At 32.2% G+C, this 17,173-nt stretch overlaps 1 protein-coding gene across 8 annotated transcripts in view; it reads left to right on the top strand.

Annotated features, from left to right (window-relative positions):
• Positions 1 to 17,173, top strand: part of LOC107443911 (plexin-B) — a 193,497-nt gene that overhangs the window by 82,431 nt on the left and 93,893 nt on the right. For all 8 annotated transcript variants that reach the window (XM_071182958.1, XM_043047550.2, XM_043047548.2 and 5 more), the window contains one exon: positions 16,030 to 16,105. The gene's annotated coding sequence lies outside the window, so the exon portion shown is untranslated. The remainder of the gene's footprint in view (positions 1 to 16,029; positions 16,106 to 17,173) is intronic.

Here is a 17,173-nt window from a genome sequence, read left to right as displayed (position 1 = left end):
AAGATATAAATGCTCTCTAGTAACACTTAGTATCTTATGAGAAATAAGTCCTCTCTAGTAACACTTAGTGTCTTATAAGATATAAATGCTCACTTAGTATCTTATAAGATATAAATACTCTCTAGTAGCGTCTAGTATCTTATAACATATAATATCTTATAACATATAGTATCTTATAACATATAGTATCTTATAACATATAGTATCTTATAACATATATGTCCATATCTCCATGACTATTTAACCTACGTTTACAAATTTTCATACAGTTATTTCGTATAATAACGGAATTGATCGGCACAAGATACAAGTTTAGTGCTATATTTTCTGGCGTAGATTACTAGCAAACACACTTTTCCGTATTTAATTTATTGTCGGAACCTCAAATAATGCCCTAAACTTAATTGATAAGTATGAGGGATAGTGAGATCTAAATACATCTAAAGTTAAAAAATAATTTTCTAAATATGTTTCGAAAAATTTCAAAAAAAAAAAAAAAAAAAAAAAAAAAAAAATGTCGAAAACTGAAAGTGTCTCTATTATTGTAGGGTAATGTATTTCTTACAGTATTATGTACACAGTATATTATACAATATATTCGGGTTTTTTGCGTTGAATTCGTCTGACCAGATTTTTTTTCCCTTTCATATTAATTATTTCAATTATCAACTGAAATAAGGATAACTTTAATTCGCTTTTTCCTTTCATTTAAAAAGTAAATAGTTTCTTACACATTTGCATAGTACAGAGGACGAGGGAAAACGCTTAATTGTTTTCCTGATAATAATTTTAATTTATTTCATTTTAATCTTCAAAATTCAATTTGCTTTCTGAAATCCAAGCGACGACGATGGTCTCTCATATTCTTTCTTTGTAATTATTTTTTTTTCTTCCTTTCGTAACAAAGCGAAAGTGACCTCATGTTAGATGAATTATCTTTTCTTTTTACAAACCCACATTTCATTCAACTTTTTTCATCAAAGAAAGTTTCCCAGGTAACTCGGGCGTCGTGTTTTTTTCCTTTTCTTCTTCATTCCATTCCTAAGGGTGTAGACGTGCCTCTTTTTTAACCCAATTAGGATGGTTTTTCATTCTTCTAAGTCGTGGGTGTAATAGAAGCGGAGAAAAATTGAACGTTTTATAATTACTGATTTGCTTCATTATTAGCATGCAAACATACTGAGTTGTTTTAAAGAAGATTCACATATGTTTTGAGTCTCCTTCTTGTATCTCAACTAGCGCCATCTATGCTCATTCTCATAATTAAATTCTTAAACATCAATACGGAGAAAAGAAGAAAAAAAAAGTTCGTGATCTAATTTTTAATATTTAAAACGCAACACCAACGCTGCCTCGTTTGGGCTCATAAAAATTTGTAAGAATTCGTTTGGGCTCATAAAAATTTGAAAAAATGTAAGAAACAGATTTAGAAAGTATTACTGCTCTTTCAAAAGAGTCTTGTCATATATTCGATTGTTACAAGAACAGGATACCTGAAAGTAACGCAGTGTCGATATCACGATTCTGATGGGTTGTTGAAACGTGGCGTTTGTTTACGTTAGCAACTGTTCTTTCCATTCTATTTCGAGTAAGCCGACCCCTTCAAGTATCAATTCTCTTGAGTGACGCATTCTAAACTCTTCCACAAAGATTCTTTCTCAAAGATTTTAATTCTTTCACTACATATTTTCACATAGACTTAACACAAAGACAGACCAGAAGCCATGTGGAACAAACTAATTGTGCATCGAAGTTGCCACAAAACAAAAATATATCTCAGTTACAATAAAATACGTAAACAAATAATAAATCTAAACTAAGTAAAAGACGTAGACGAGAAAAAAGTTATATTTCAACAGACTCGAGGGACAATACGGCATTCTATTTAATTAATTTCACTTTAATTAGCATTCTAACTTATGCGAAGAAATCTAGCTCAACTTCAACACGCCATTTTGCTTCTAACTATCAGCCGGCGCTGACGTCATAGGTCACATGTCTGGGTATCCAAGTTCTTCTTCTTGAAGTGCGAGTACCCAATTATGTATTGATTTCATTATTTTTATCTGTGGGTCCAACTGGGCTATTCTTAAAAAAGTTTAATAACTTTTAAGAGATTTGTCTGTGCTTGGATGATATATATTATAGCTTTGTTTCATGTGTTTCTTTTGACGAAAGAGCTTCGAAAAAATTCTGTTCAACTTCAATGGACTTGTTTAGCAAAGTTTCTGCAAAAATGTATGTTTAGAAAAAAGACAGTGAGTTGTATATCCAAAGTAAATTATTAGGTTTCAAATACTAAAAAAAGAAGAAGAAAAAATGTAAAAAATAAATATTTATATATACAGAAATGCAAACAAATCATAGAAGGATTACATCAGTTAATTCGATCATAATTTATTTCTGTTTTGATATTTTGAAAAATGAATTTCAGCATTTGAAAATTAACGATTTTTACCTGGAATCACTTTTTGCATTTTCGTACCAATAGGGGTGAAACAGAATTTTCAATGAAAAGTTTCTCCCTCGTTATAGCATCCACTAAGCATACCATAACCGGTTATTGTATTGTGAAGAGCTTTTATTATTGAAATAAATGTTTTTATACCCTTCCGAATTTTATTCCTGAGAACGAAATTTTTTTTCTCTTCGAATTCAAAATTATTGTTTCATTTTTATGCACTCAACATGGGTGGCCCTTTTAAGTAAGGCAACAATAAGTGTACTGCCGCTTAACTTTACAAAATGTAAGATTCTTGAAAATTCCAACACTTCAATCATTTGCTATGAAAATTATAGCATTAGCAGCACAAACAAAACATTACTTTATGCAATAAAAGTTAACTATTGATTCCAGAATCTCGTTGAAAACAAAATGGCTGCCTTGGAATAATTACAAGAAGAATGTTTCCCCTCTTGGTATTTGGAAGAAAAACAATTTTCTGGATTCGTCAAAACATTTTGAGGAACCGGTAGAACATAAGTTTTCTTTAAAATACACAATCCATTTGATGTATATCCCTACAAGAACATTTTATGGCAATCACCTAGCAATAATCTGTCTGACCCTTGAACTCATTTTATAGACGTTGCCATTCTGCCGTTGCAAATTTAATGAACTCAGTTGGAACACTGAAATAATCTCGAGCCACTCCTTCTTTTCAGTTACAAAAATTGATTTTCTTTTAACTCACTCACTGTTGTCTTTTTTTATCTATTTTTTCTTTTCTTTTTTTCTTCCTCTTTTTTTTTAAAAAAAAAAAGAACAATATTCTACGAAGTCTTGAAAAATCGAGAATACAAAAATAAGTATTTACTGTTTGCTTTTCGTCGATATTAAAAGAATATCATAATGATATTAATTCTAAATTCGTGTATCAATTAGTTAACATTGTAATGCAATACGTAAAAAAAAGTACATATTAATGCAAATAGGAAGTACATAAAAAATCTCCTAAATAAGAACCCATGACATGGGTGTTTAAATGTAAAAGTATTACCTATAAACTTGTGCAAAACGTGTAATCATTAAAACACTACAGTGCGTCAAATAATTTGGTCTCATTATTATAATATACTTGGGAGAAGGACAGAATGGGAAAAGCTTCTGAGGAAGGCTCAAGCTCACAAAGGGCTGTCGTGCCAATGCTGATGATGATATTATAATGTACTACTATAATACCTGATATAATAAATATTCTATATTTATATAATGTATCGTCTAATTTACATTAAATATCGTCTAATATAACCAATTGATGCGCGAACATAAACAAGTGCAAACCAGTTGCAGTCGCGTAAACTGTTAAGTATCACCGGATAAGTAAGATTTCATATAGAATCTTGCAGTGCGTCTAATAATATATATATCTTATAACATATAGTATCTTATAACATATAGTATCTNTGACTGTTTTGTATATATATATGTGTATATATTGTGTAAAATTAATTGTATCCGTCACTTTTACATTCTAAAATATTTTTTTTTATTGTAAATTAAATTTCATTTTTATAATAAAAAATGTAATTTTTAATCGAATGTGTGTTGATAATTAATACAAATGCACGATTTGCATTATTATGTATTTTGCTTCATTTTATTACTTTAGAAAGAAGCAATGCTTATATTTCTGTTCAAATTTTCTCAATTCTATTTTATTTTTACTTTAATGATTTTTAATCATTTGCTTTAAATTCTTCGCTAACTTTTCTTACAAATAATCATGCTTAATATTTTTTTTAAACAATTATTTATCCTTAGAAGCTGAAAATAAATATACAAGTGTTTTTATGTAAAAATTTAAATTGCTCATTGAATGGTTGAAAGTTACATTCAGTCAATACGTTTTCTAATTTATTGTAAATTCCATCCTTTCACGCATACGCAGCCACAATGTTTCCGTAGCTCTTTTCTTTTAATTTTATCCGCTCCTAATTTCCTTTTTCCTGGAAAAAGCGCAAAAAAAGGGGGAATTGTTCTTTATAAACTGCAACAACAAATAATTTTCTTCGCACGAGAAATGAGATGTCTTTCTATCCCGATGATGTCTTCATTCGGTTAAAAATATCGTCTGAATTCTTACGTTGCCATGTTGCTTTTTTTTCCTTTAAAAAATTAATAAATAAAATCAAAATTTGCAAGTATCGCTTGAAGGAATTAAGAAGATGAAGGAAAAGGGGAAAAAATATCGTTTCGTCTTAGAATTCCGGTAAAGAAGAGACATTTTTATTTTATTTATTATTATTTTTTTTTACACTCGCTCAAAAGCTGATTAAACATTCCTAGGCCTTTTAATTAAGCATTTTTGCCTGCAGGAATGTTGACTTATATGTAAGGAGCTGTCTTCCGCGGTTCGCATAAGCAGTGAACTTGAAAGGGAAGGTAAAAAAAAATAATATTTCCAACTTAAAAAGAAATCCAGGAAGGGGGGAAAGAGGGTGGCAGTGATTTTTTTTTAATATGTTTATTTCGTAATTTGCGGAAGACAATTAAATTTTCTTCCTGGAATTTCGAACGATTAGTTGTCGAACAAGGAGACATAAAGGTAGCGACGTTGTTTCCTTCTTTCATTGTCGCCTTAGCCGGAAAATGAGATTTTTTCTTTTCTTTTTTAAACTTGAAACTATTATAGATAAGCGTTATATGAGAAAGCAGTTTGTATTTAGAAATTGAAGGATTAATTAAATTGAGTTATTTAAATATTTTTTATTTTTGAATTTGTCGGTATCTCTATCACGAGATATTTAAAAAAGAAATTTCACGATTGAAAATACTGAAGTTTTAATTGGTTTCTTTTTTTTAAACTATTTAATTAAAAATTAATCATGAATGTTGACGTAACAGTTTTTAAAGCGAAGGTGCGGAAAGTATTATTGCTCCTGCCCATTATCAGATTTTTAAATATGAAATTATTGACTTTTCCATTCTAAGTCATTTTTCGTTAAAAATTATAGCAAATTATTGAGATAAAACTTAGGCAAAATTTTGTAACTGTGTAAATTATTAAAAATCTTAAATTAAACTTAAGACATTTCTTAGAAAAAAAGTGCCAATTTGTTTCAGAAATTCAATTATTTGTTTTGATACAAACTTTGGACTCGCCAGAATTAGAGGAAAAAGTTAATTACCATTTTTTTTCTTCATAATAACAGAGAATTAAAGAAAAAATGCTTTTGTTAGACATCAAGCTTTGCATTTTATGTTTTGGCTTTTTATTCTTTACTTTGCTTTCTGCATACTGAAAAAGATACTAAGCTACTAATTATTTATGAAAACAAATATTATTATTATTATTTTTTTAATGTTTTTTTTTTAACAGGGAACCAAAGGTATAATTTACTATACAAGTAACTGTTGGTGCGAAGTTTAAATTTTAATAAATAATAGCGAGTTTTGATGTATAAAATTAAGCTGTCATGCTGTTATGTACCACAAAAGCATGTTAAGGAGAACAACTGCTTGGTAGAGCACTGGGCCCATATCTAACAGGTCGTGGATTCGATCCCCGCTTGCCGAAGTGTTGTAAATTGTGACTGATGCACGTTAAATCTGTCGAGTCACAAAGTCCCCCATGTTCCCATAACAAAACAATGCCTCTGAGGGTACTGATCCAGGAGTTTCCTTGTCCTCTGGATTGGGTTTAAAATGACAAGACTACGGAGTTGAACATTAAGAGTCGTAAACCCAAAAACTGGGTCGACTGTTCAACGCGACGGATATAAAATATAATATAAGATATAAAATGAGAGCAAAATGATATAGTGTAGCTAAAACACTCAGACTGTCATATTATTTTCTTTATTTTAGTGTTATTTTAGGTTTTACGCCGATTCTTCTGTTCATTTCATGCTTTATCTTGTTATCCATCACTGGAAACTTTTCCCTTACATTACAATAAATTAAAGCTCATTCAGGGTGCGTAGTGTTTTTTAAAATTGCTTTAAATGTGCTTATTTTCGATTTTCGTTTTTTAAAAGCCCTTAGAAGTGCTTTTTTCATGGGGTGTTTTTAATAAAGTGCTTCATTTTCCCTTTTTCAAAATGAGATTTTTCCTTTACTATGTTGATTTTCACTTCGAATTATGCAAACAGACGCAGTTCACATTGTTCTATTCAACGTTTTCACAATTCATTCAACCCCATTCTTTTTCGGCGCATTGTCAGTCCGTAGCGTATGAAAACGCCATTCCTGTTACCCGACTCAAAATTTCATGATTTTTGACAAAAGGTTTCTTCAACCCCCCCTTTTTTTTGTTGTTGTTGACATGACGGTCTATCCATTGGAGACTATATATCATATACGATTGGACGCATTATATAAATACTATAGTATTAGACGACGCATTATATGACTGTTTATCATATCAGGTATTATATTAGTATTAATTAGATCAAATGAATAATGACATGATTTGCACGAGGCAATACTTTAAACATACACGTCATGGGTATTATATTATATGCTTCCTATTTGTATTTATTTTTAATGTAGTCTCTGTCGATACACAAGATCAAACCGGTTTCAGTTGAGTAAAGTCGCCTGATAGTTACTGTTTGTCTGCGATAGGTACTCTGTCCGCCACAAAGTCTGCGGCAGTCTGGTGCTATGGAAACAAGAAGAGAGCATTTTAGGGAGGGTGGCTTCGATGTGAAGTGGTCTCCTTTTCTTTCGCCTTCGATGATAGCTTGTATGGGGAGTATACCAGATTGGCTGACTCAGCCACCAGTAGGAGACTTATTTAATCTGATTCAAGAACTTTTTTAAGATTCGCATGAATATTTCTTTCTTACTTAAAATAATTCTCTCGATTCAATCAGTTGTTATTTTTTAAATACAAAGGAAAAAAAGTGAACAAATTCTGACATTAAGGGTAGTACAGGTTTTTTTTAATATTACTTTTTAATTTTACGATATTTATTATGAATGTTCATTGATTGTTAGATGGTTTAATTTCTAAACTTGCACATTTTTTAAAGCAGTTAATTTCTTTTATTACTTGAATTTTCTGGAAAAAGTGAAGAGCTTAAACTTAATAACTCTGATTTTAAAAGGAGATAAAACTTTTCCTGAAAATAAAAATAGTTCACGTTATCTGTGCCGGCGAAATATTAAATATCTTTGTTTTGATTATTAATTTTTAAATATTTTATTTATTTATTTAATTATTTTTTGAAACTGAAAGCAAGTGACCGCAACTAGGATGAAATCTAAAACTATCAACGATGATTTTTATCAGCACCCATCAAACCATCTGAAATTCCTTGAGAAGGATAGCTACGAAGTCTTTTTCTTTTTATACCGCCAGATGGCGTTCTTTTTAAATTTGTATGTGTTTGTTTGCTTTTTGTTAATAAACTTTTACTTTCTGTCTGAATCTCGATCCACGGACTACAGTTATAATTTTAATTAGAATCTTATAGTGCGTCTAATAACATGGTCTGTTAGACTTTTTCTTTTCTATATAGGGAGAAGAGAAGGAAACAATAAAGTTTCCTAATTATTTATGTCATTTAAAAGTCAATATAAAATATTCCCATCGGAAATAGTTTGAAACTGACATCATTACTTATTAAAACTCTTCTCATCACTTTTAATATTATTATTTATATAGTACTGAAACGTTAACATAATTAGATGTTATATTTATTCAATTGTTCTTCTTCGATGGGAAGTTCTATTGTCATTTGATGGAGGATTCAATTCCTTGTTAGAAAACGTCTCCAAAGCACAATTTACGCTCCGTTGAGATTTCAATTGATAGACTCGGTTACAGAAACTTTCCAAGTCGTTGTTGTTAACTTCTATTTTGTTATACTACACAAGGTTTGAACAAAATAATGGATACACATTTTTTGGTATGGATTTCTTACTTCTTCTTCATCGTCTGTCACGATCACACGTTTTTGTGATTTAGTGGACCAAGTTTTTCCGCATTTCAAATCTTCAGTACAGCACCACCTTATTTATAGAATCGCTCTGACATAGTGCAATTACAACTTCACTCAGCACCGCCGACAATTAAAGATCTACGCAACGTATTTAAATTCTTTATACAGTCCTATTATTAGACGTGCTCTATAAGATTCTATATAAAATCTTTGTTGTTTTTTACTCGGCTTTGCACTTGCTAACGCTCCTGTGTCAGTTGAACGATATATCATATAAATTAGACGATATATTACATAAATATAGACTATTTATGATATCAAGAAATTATATTATAATAATTAGATCCAATGTTTAGACTCATTGTAGTGTTTTGCACTGGTTTATAGGCTCTTACATTTAAACATACATGTAAAGAGATTTCTAACATACTTCTCTATTTGTATTTATTTTTAACGTATTGCATGACAATGTTAACCCTAATTGATAAGGGAGAGTAAACAAGTGCAAACCCATTTCAGCTGCCAAAAAACAATAAAGCTGTAGAGCAGTGGTTATCAACTGGCGGCCCGCGAAGTTATTTTTTGTAGCCCGCGAACTAAAATATATGAGTTGTCTCTTTTTTGCGGGCGATTTTCGCAAAACATCTATATTGGTTTTAAATACTGTTAAGTTTCATATCTTAACAATCTGTTGCACTTTATAGTTACTGCAGCCGGAATTTTTTGATATGCAATTAAATATTTTTAAAAATCTACTTCTTATTTTAATCTGTAATTCAATAGTTTTGTTCTGTACAACTTGATAAAAATCTCATATTTAATGTTCCTTCAAACATAAAAGAGTCGTATATAAAATTTTGATGAAGTCGCGGCCCGCCATTTACGACTCATGTAAGTTGGAAACCCCTGCTCTATAGTATCACCTGTATAATTAAGAATCTTAGAGTGCTTTAATACAACAAATACTAAAAAAGGCGTTATTTCATACTACGACATAGCCTTCGAAAAACAACAGCCATGGAGTTATACGATGGAAAGAAATGATGGTCCTGCAAAAAAAAAAAAAAAAAAAAAAAAAAAAAAAAAAAAAAAAATAGCGATGATAATAATAATATTAATAAAAAAAATCATTCCCACTAGGGCTGGGCAATGTCAGAATTTCGATATTGTGGTATATTGTGAGCTTCATATCACGATATTATGATATACCGCGGTAATTAAATTGTTATGTATATTATAAATGCTAAGACTATTTTGCAATTAAAAATTAATGTGTTTAAAGAGCATCATTTAAAAAAAATGGGGTACTTATCCTATATTAGCTCGCAGCATAATTATCCCATGGAATCAACTAATTATAAAACATCATTATTTTAAAACAGAAAAATTTTATTAATATAAACATCAATTACTAATATGAACATCAACACAATTATAAACATCAAAACAGTTATAAACATCAACACAATTATAAACATCAACAATTATAAATATCAACACAATTATAAACATCACAAGGAGATCCGACAATCTCGGATATTTTTTAAATCAGAAACACGCTATTCTCAAAATGAAACCAAAATCAGTAACTAAGTATACCATGGAGGGTTGATATAACGCGCGGGTGTTTGAAATCCGATATCGCCAATACCACGGATATGACGCATGCGCTTTAAAGTCAAATGATACCACAATATATTGTAGGAGAAATTTCTAGCTGCCGAGAGGAGGTATCGTAAATATTACGCGCAAGCCTTTGAGTTCTTCACCCCTAAATCAATCACGTGCCATACCAATACCTCCTAGATACCATACCATACCGCCACTTCCTCGCCGCCGGTCGGCCGAAGATATTGGATAGCGGTGAGTACCGAGAGGTGCAGGCATACCGAAGTTCAATAACTCGGTATTGCCGAAGAATATACTTCCGAATATCATTACCGCGGTATCAAAGAAATACCGGTAAATGACGGTATTTCGGTATATTGCCCAGGCCTAATTCCCACCATTCGGCAGCTGAACGTCACTATGGAGGGGGGGGGGTGACGTTGTGACTTTTTCATACATCTTTTTATTTCTTCAGCACGCATTTCCTTCATAAGATGTCTTCTGCATGTTTTTGCTTTTCTCTTAACCAACTTTTTGCGGTTGAAAAAAGAAAAAAAAAAAAAAAGAGTAGTAGCCACATACTCATTAGAATCGAAACAAAAGGATAGCATCTTTTGGCGAGAAAACTCCCTCTCGAATCTTTTATTTTTTGAATACAAGATTGATGGAATTGAACACGCGAAGAAATTTCTGACGAAATCATAAATGAACTCGAGCACGCAGAATCAGAAATACAGACGACGATGGTGGTGCTTAAGTGGGTACCTCGAAACAAGAAAAAAAAATGGGTCTGATTAAGAGGTAATAATCAACCAAAACAATATTTCATGACACCCGCTTAAAAACAAATATCATGAAGATAATAAGTGATTTTTTTTTCTCTGGTAGAAGTTAATCGTCATCAATCTGTAAATGGATAAAATCAGATATTATAGATAATTGGAAGGCATTCTGGCCCGTCTTATAAATAATTACAAAACGATTAGGTTGTCCCTAGTTAATAAATTTATAACCGTCGTTGAACAGCCGACCCAATTTAGGATTTACGACTACTAATGTTCAAACTGCGTAGCCTTGTCATTTTGAACCTAATCCAGAAGACAAGTGAACTCCTGGATCAAGTAGTGGGAGAAATTTGCCTTCGTGGAGGACTTTTTGATGGAACTAACCTACATTTGCGTTACGCGCAGAGGAAAATTACAGAAACCTTCCAGGGTTGGCCTGACGGTTAGGGGACTCTAACCGATGATCCGTCTACCATTGAGGATATTTTACGTCAGCACTGTGGTCGGTGCAAGCCGGATGCGGAATTCGAATCTAGGACGGATTCGAACCTGATTCACCTCATTAGGAGGCGAACGCTCCATTCTCTAGGCCAACACGGAGCCTGAGTTAATAATGTGAATTTTTCTCTTTACAGAAGGATTCAAATTTTAAGCTTTTTTTTTAAAAAAAAAAAAAAAAAAAAAAAAAAAAAGAGGTTAAAGTGTAATCGCCGAATTAAAAGGGTCGTCGCTAATTGCGACTACATTTTTTTTAATTTTAGGATAATAACGAGAAAAAAAATTTAAAAGTTTTTTTTTTTTTTTCTCAAAAGAATAGAATTTTTTTAGTGTGATTGATTTCATTACGTTGCAGCGCATCTCTTAAGAATTTGAAGGTAGCAAAAAAAAAAAAAAAAAANAGAGTGAGACTCTGTCAAAAAAAAAAAAAAAAAATTAATATTAAGTAAACATTTATTTTTATTCATTGAATGCTGCTTTTTTTTAATAATATTATTTTGTATTCCGAAATATTAAAAATCTGTAGTGACTGTTATCTATATTCTATTAAAATATATTACTTTTAATTGATTTGTTTCAAATTTAAATTGAGTCATGTCGAAATATTCTTAGCCCAGTAAAAAGGAACGATGGTTAGAAAATTCATTTTGCCTCTTTGGAGAGAGACCCCCCCCCCCTCTCTTCGGTGAACGCTGTCAAAAGAAACGAATGCCGGTCATAAATTACAACTTCCACCCCTTCCCCCCCCATCGGGAGGAAGGGGGATCGAAATTATGCAAACGAGATTCGTGCAGGGGAAATAATTCTCTGCTGAGGATGGACGCGGAGGGAGAAACTAGTTTTGGGAATCCCAGCAGCCAGTGGAGGAGAGGTCCTAATCGTTGGCCAAAAGACATTTTTCTAGATAAAAGAATGTCTGTAATACATTGTTGCCATTAGACAAGATAAAGGCCTGTCACCTTTTTTTCACCCCTCTGTTTTTGTTGTGGCATTTCATTCCCAAGAATCTGTTTGTTTTCTGTTCGCTTTGTATTGATGGTTTTTAAAATTTCGTTCATATACAGATTGAAATTAATATACGAGAGTAACGTTTAATTTTCAGAATTGTTTCAAAAGCTTCATTTAAAACCAAGTTTCAATTCATATACGAGAATAAGTCTTTCAGTATTAAAATTGTTCCAAAAGCTCATTCAAATACCATCTAAAAAATGTTGATGGTTTATGTTAGTTTCAGTGCGATTCATGACTGTTCAGCATAATTTGATGGTCACCCTCATCCAACATTTTCCATTAGTGTTCCTGGTTTTTGATATGCCAACATACTTCCATCATTCCATGATGGGAAATGCATGAGGGTTAACCCTCAAGAGGACTCTCGTGGCCGTGATGGTTCATGATGTTTCCAACTATCCACGATGGGAATACTTTTTGTTAGTTCTCAGGAATCAAAACAATTTAGTTAGACCATCATCAATCAATCCGAATGGTGGTTGTTCATGATCGTTCCAGCATTTGATTTCTAAGCTACTATGATTTAAATTCATGATGGTTCAAGATGAACACAAGCCATGCTATTCTTATGTTGGACCCTCATCAATCAGTCCTACATTAAGGTTACCATCAAAAAATGCAATGGTTCGTGACGGTTACCACCAAGATTATGTTGGTCCATCCATGGAAAAATCATTAAAAATTTTAACGCGGGAAGTTAATTTTAGGTGCTAAGCCTGATGAATTTCTTTTCATAAATCCGTTTCAATCCCTAGGAAGACTTAATAAATCTTCTAGAGAAAAAATGAAATAGTATTCATGAGTTTAATCCCAAAGAGGGCGACATCCTTTCTAGAGTCACAGACTTTTAGGGAGGCCTAATAATTCATTTTCGAACAAAATTTCCAAACGAGCCAAAATGATAATGATGGTGCACTTCGTGATTTCGCCGATGGCTGAATTTTCCCTTCCCTCACGCAACGACGGTTAAATCAACAATCCCCTTCTCTATAACAACCATTCCAAACCATAATTAGGTTACATAATTAACTATTCCAGGCAAAAATCGTAACTCTTGTCAATCATCATCATTTTTTTTTTCGTGTCGTGGTCTGGACTGTGTGTAAACTTAATCACCGTCGCGGGTTTCAAATTTAAAACAATAATCAGCGTTTCTTTTTGATAATAATTGGCTTCTTTGTTTCAAAGAATCATAAAACCTGGAATGATAAGTTTTGGAGAGGATTCTCTTTTGATTACAGATTTAAAGCGTATTATCAGTGAACAGTTTGTCGTTCGTTCAGTAGCCAGAGAGAGCTGTATTTTTTTTTAATACTGGCTTTGCGTGTAGGTCATAAAAAATCAATCTTCCAACACAAAGTAACGAACTTCGGATCATTGTCTAGTTAGACTATTATTTATTTACAAATCTTTCGTCTCCTTATTTCAATAACGTATTTCATAGTTTTCTCCTTCTACTTTATGAGTAATAAATTCATTGTTAAAATAATATCTTACCTCAATGTGTCGTTTATTTATTGTACTGGGGTCTCCCTGCCATTGCTCCTGCACGCTGACCCCCACAATTGCTTTACAATATTTTTTTTTTACTGTTAAACAAATTTGCAAATTAAAATAAAAAATTATTTAATTAAAATTATTATTTAAATTAATAGATTATTTAGCACAGATTTTGTTCCTGACTCTATTGGAATTTTAACTAGTCCTTCTCTTCAGTAATTAAAAGGTATATATATATATATATATATATCCATATATNTATATATATATATATATATGTCGGAGATTTTGGTGGTTCCCCGTTTCTTATTAGTTCCAGATCCTATTGAGATAACATTTAACCAGTTCTTATTTTGGAATCTGAGGATGAAATTATTGCATTTTATATACTTTGTGATGACTGTTTGAAAATTACTTCAAGTCATTCGAATAAGATCTTTTATAAAAGCCTTCCATCCACTTGAATAGTTTTTTTTTTTTTTTTTTTTTTTTTTTTTTTTTTTTTTTNTTTTTTTTTTTTTGTTATTTATTTATTCCTTTTATATATCTCTGAATATTTTCCCGCTTCTCTCTTAATCCAAATGTGAGTCACGTCAAAGTATATTCAATTTCAAAATTTCAACGTTTTCAACTTCAAATAAAAATATCGAGGAGTTAAATTATGGTAAAAAAAAAAAAAAAGAAATAATAAAAAAAGATACCCTCTTCTTTTCATTATGCTTTTTCTTCGTCGGTATCCAACCCATAAACAATAGAACCATAAAATGTTCAGCTATGCAGAATAAATAAATAAATCTCTTTCTAGAACATATTCACATAGAAGAGGTTTTAAGGGATAAAAACCTTGCATCTCTGGGCGCCATTAAAAAAAGGGGGGAGGGGGGGAGGACGATAATCGAACACTCTCTCAACCCCTTTGGGAAAGCATCTCACGATCAGAGGGGCTCGCATCATGAAGGGGGCTTAGCTTTAATAAATGGCTTCAAGACGGCTGGGAGCTGTTTTCGAATTCAACCTTTGCCACCGGACAATCGGCTTATTTTATCTCCTCATCCCCTTTCCCGTCCACCCCCTTGATCCCCTCAACCATTTCATATCGTCAACACACATACCTATTTAAAAAAAAATTTTAAAACTAATAATGGTGTCCGTATTGAATAAAAAAAATTCGGTGGCAGAACAATTTTGTCTCATTCATCAGCAGATGCAATCATTCCAAAATCAATTTATTTTTCTCGTTATGTGTGGGTGGCAATTAGTGTGACTGAGATTTCAAGAGATCACTGCTGAAAATGGTGCTTATCGTTTTTAAAAAGTGCTAATTTTTGATTTTCGTTTTTTAAAAGTCCTTAAAGGTGTTTTTTTTTTCATGGGGTGTTTTTAAAAAGTGCTTCATTTTCCCTTTTTCAAAATGAGATTTTTTTTTTTCTTTACCATCTCAATTTCCCCCACGTATTATGTAAAAGCGTAATTTTTACATTTTTCTATTCAACGTTTTTACAATTCATTTCGGCATAGTGTCGGTCCGTTGCGTATGAAAGCGCCCATCATTTGTATACTTGCGGGCCCCCCATGTGCTTCTAGTGAAGTGAGATAATTGCTCTCTCATCTGCCGCATGATACTCAAGCTTCACTTTCCACCTTCTGAAATCGAAACGAAAAATTTTATAATGGATAATATAATCAAGAAAAAGAGTTCTTTGTCACAAACTAATCATTTTATCACGATCATGTCTTTGAAAATTATTTTGCATTTTGTTAATGTATATTGTGCTTAAAAATATTTTTTTGAGTGCTTAAAAAAGTACTTGAAAGGTGCTTATTTTTATTAAAGGATTTGGCTACGCACCCTGTCGAAGAAAATTGACTTTTTTTTTTTGCAAATGTAAAATCACAGCTATGAATGACATTGAGAAAAAAAAAAAAATTCGACGAGGGAATATTTTAGTTCCCAGTGGGCATGTTTAGAAAAAGGAGAAACATTTTCTTTTTTTTCGAACAGCGGGGGGCGTCTCTCTGCCATAAACTACAGAGATTTTTGACCCTAGCCTAAACCGCGGGGCTCACGGAATCCCGCTAATGCCTAATTAACGTGGGGTCCGTCCCCTGTTGGTTCCTTACTTGTCCAATTTCAAAAGGCGTTCTGTTTTGTGGTCTACTCCCCCCCCCTCTCCCAACATTTCTTTTGACTGAAGTGTGTTATTACAGTTCTAATGTTTTTTTTATTTTATTTCAGCTGATCTCTTCTGCTGAGAGTCTGTCGTTTGTGAGTGACTATCGATGTTAAGGACTACAAGAGCTGAAGAGTAGAGGTAAGTTCCTTCTGTTCTTATAGTCATTGGGTGTAGTGTACAGTAGTATAAGTAGTTTTTTTTCTTTCCGGATCAGTTTCAGTATGAGTCGTCGTGTACTTTATTCTGAAGGCATGTTTAAATGCAATTAAATTAAAATTAATAAATCAAAATAATCTAAAATATAAACAATAAATTCCCCCCCCCTCCCCAGCGGGGCTAGGTAAAATTATCAAACGTTGACAGGTCCGCGGTGATAAAAGGATTGGGGAACACTGAGTTACAGTATTAGTCGAAATCAATATAGTTAATTTTTTTCGGATCAGTTACACCAGTGTTTCCCAAACTTATGACTTTGGTGCACCCCTTCTAAATTTTTCGTAACGCTGTGTACCACTGATAACAAAATGAATGTACTTTTTACTATAAAAAAAATTGCACAAACGTTAAAAATCAAAACTGGCTGTTGACACCACTCAATATTAACTGTTAACAATGGAACACTGTTAACCAATTGGAAAAATACGTAATCGTAAATTTTCATGTCTACCTCTGTTTTTGAATAAAATTTTTTGCAATTTTCGTTTGTTGCAAGATATTTCGCATAAGAACGCATGCCTCTTCTAAACTGTTCCCGTACCCCTGGGGGTACGCGTACCACATTTTGGGAAACACTAAGTTACACTATCGATCAACATCAATTTGTTTTAGATTTTTTTTCGGATCAGTTACAGCATCAGTCGAAATTAATTTAGTCCTGTTAGGGTTTTTTCGGATCAGTTACAGTATCAGTCGTCATCAAATTTGGTATCAGTCGCAAATTGATATCAAAAGACGTGTTTTACCGATGTCGAATGATTGATGGATTCGTTCATTTAGACCTATATTAACTGACAGTCACAAACTGCTCAACTGAGTATCAGTCGCAAAAACCTGATACTTTTCTTATCAGATATAGTTTATCATTTTTATTTTCTCGCTTTTGTGCGGGAAATCTTTCAGTCGAAATTCCGACCACTTTATGATTAGCTAGAGTGCCCAAATTTCAACTAGAGTTCTGTGTTGGTTGCTAATACGAGTTACAAATAT

This window comes from Parasteatoda tepidariorum, chromosome 7 (genome assembly GCF_043381705.1).
Source record: "Parasteatoda tepidariorum isolate YZ-2023 chromosome 7, CAS_Ptep_4.0, whole genome shotgun sequence".
Classification (NCBI taxonomy): Eukaryota; Metazoa; Arthropoda; class Arachnida; order Araneae; family Theridiidae; genus Parasteatoda; species Parasteatoda tepidariorum.
The sequence above is the reverse complement of the archived record's forward strand: the minus strand, read 5'-3'. Positions and strand labels throughout refer to the sequence as shown.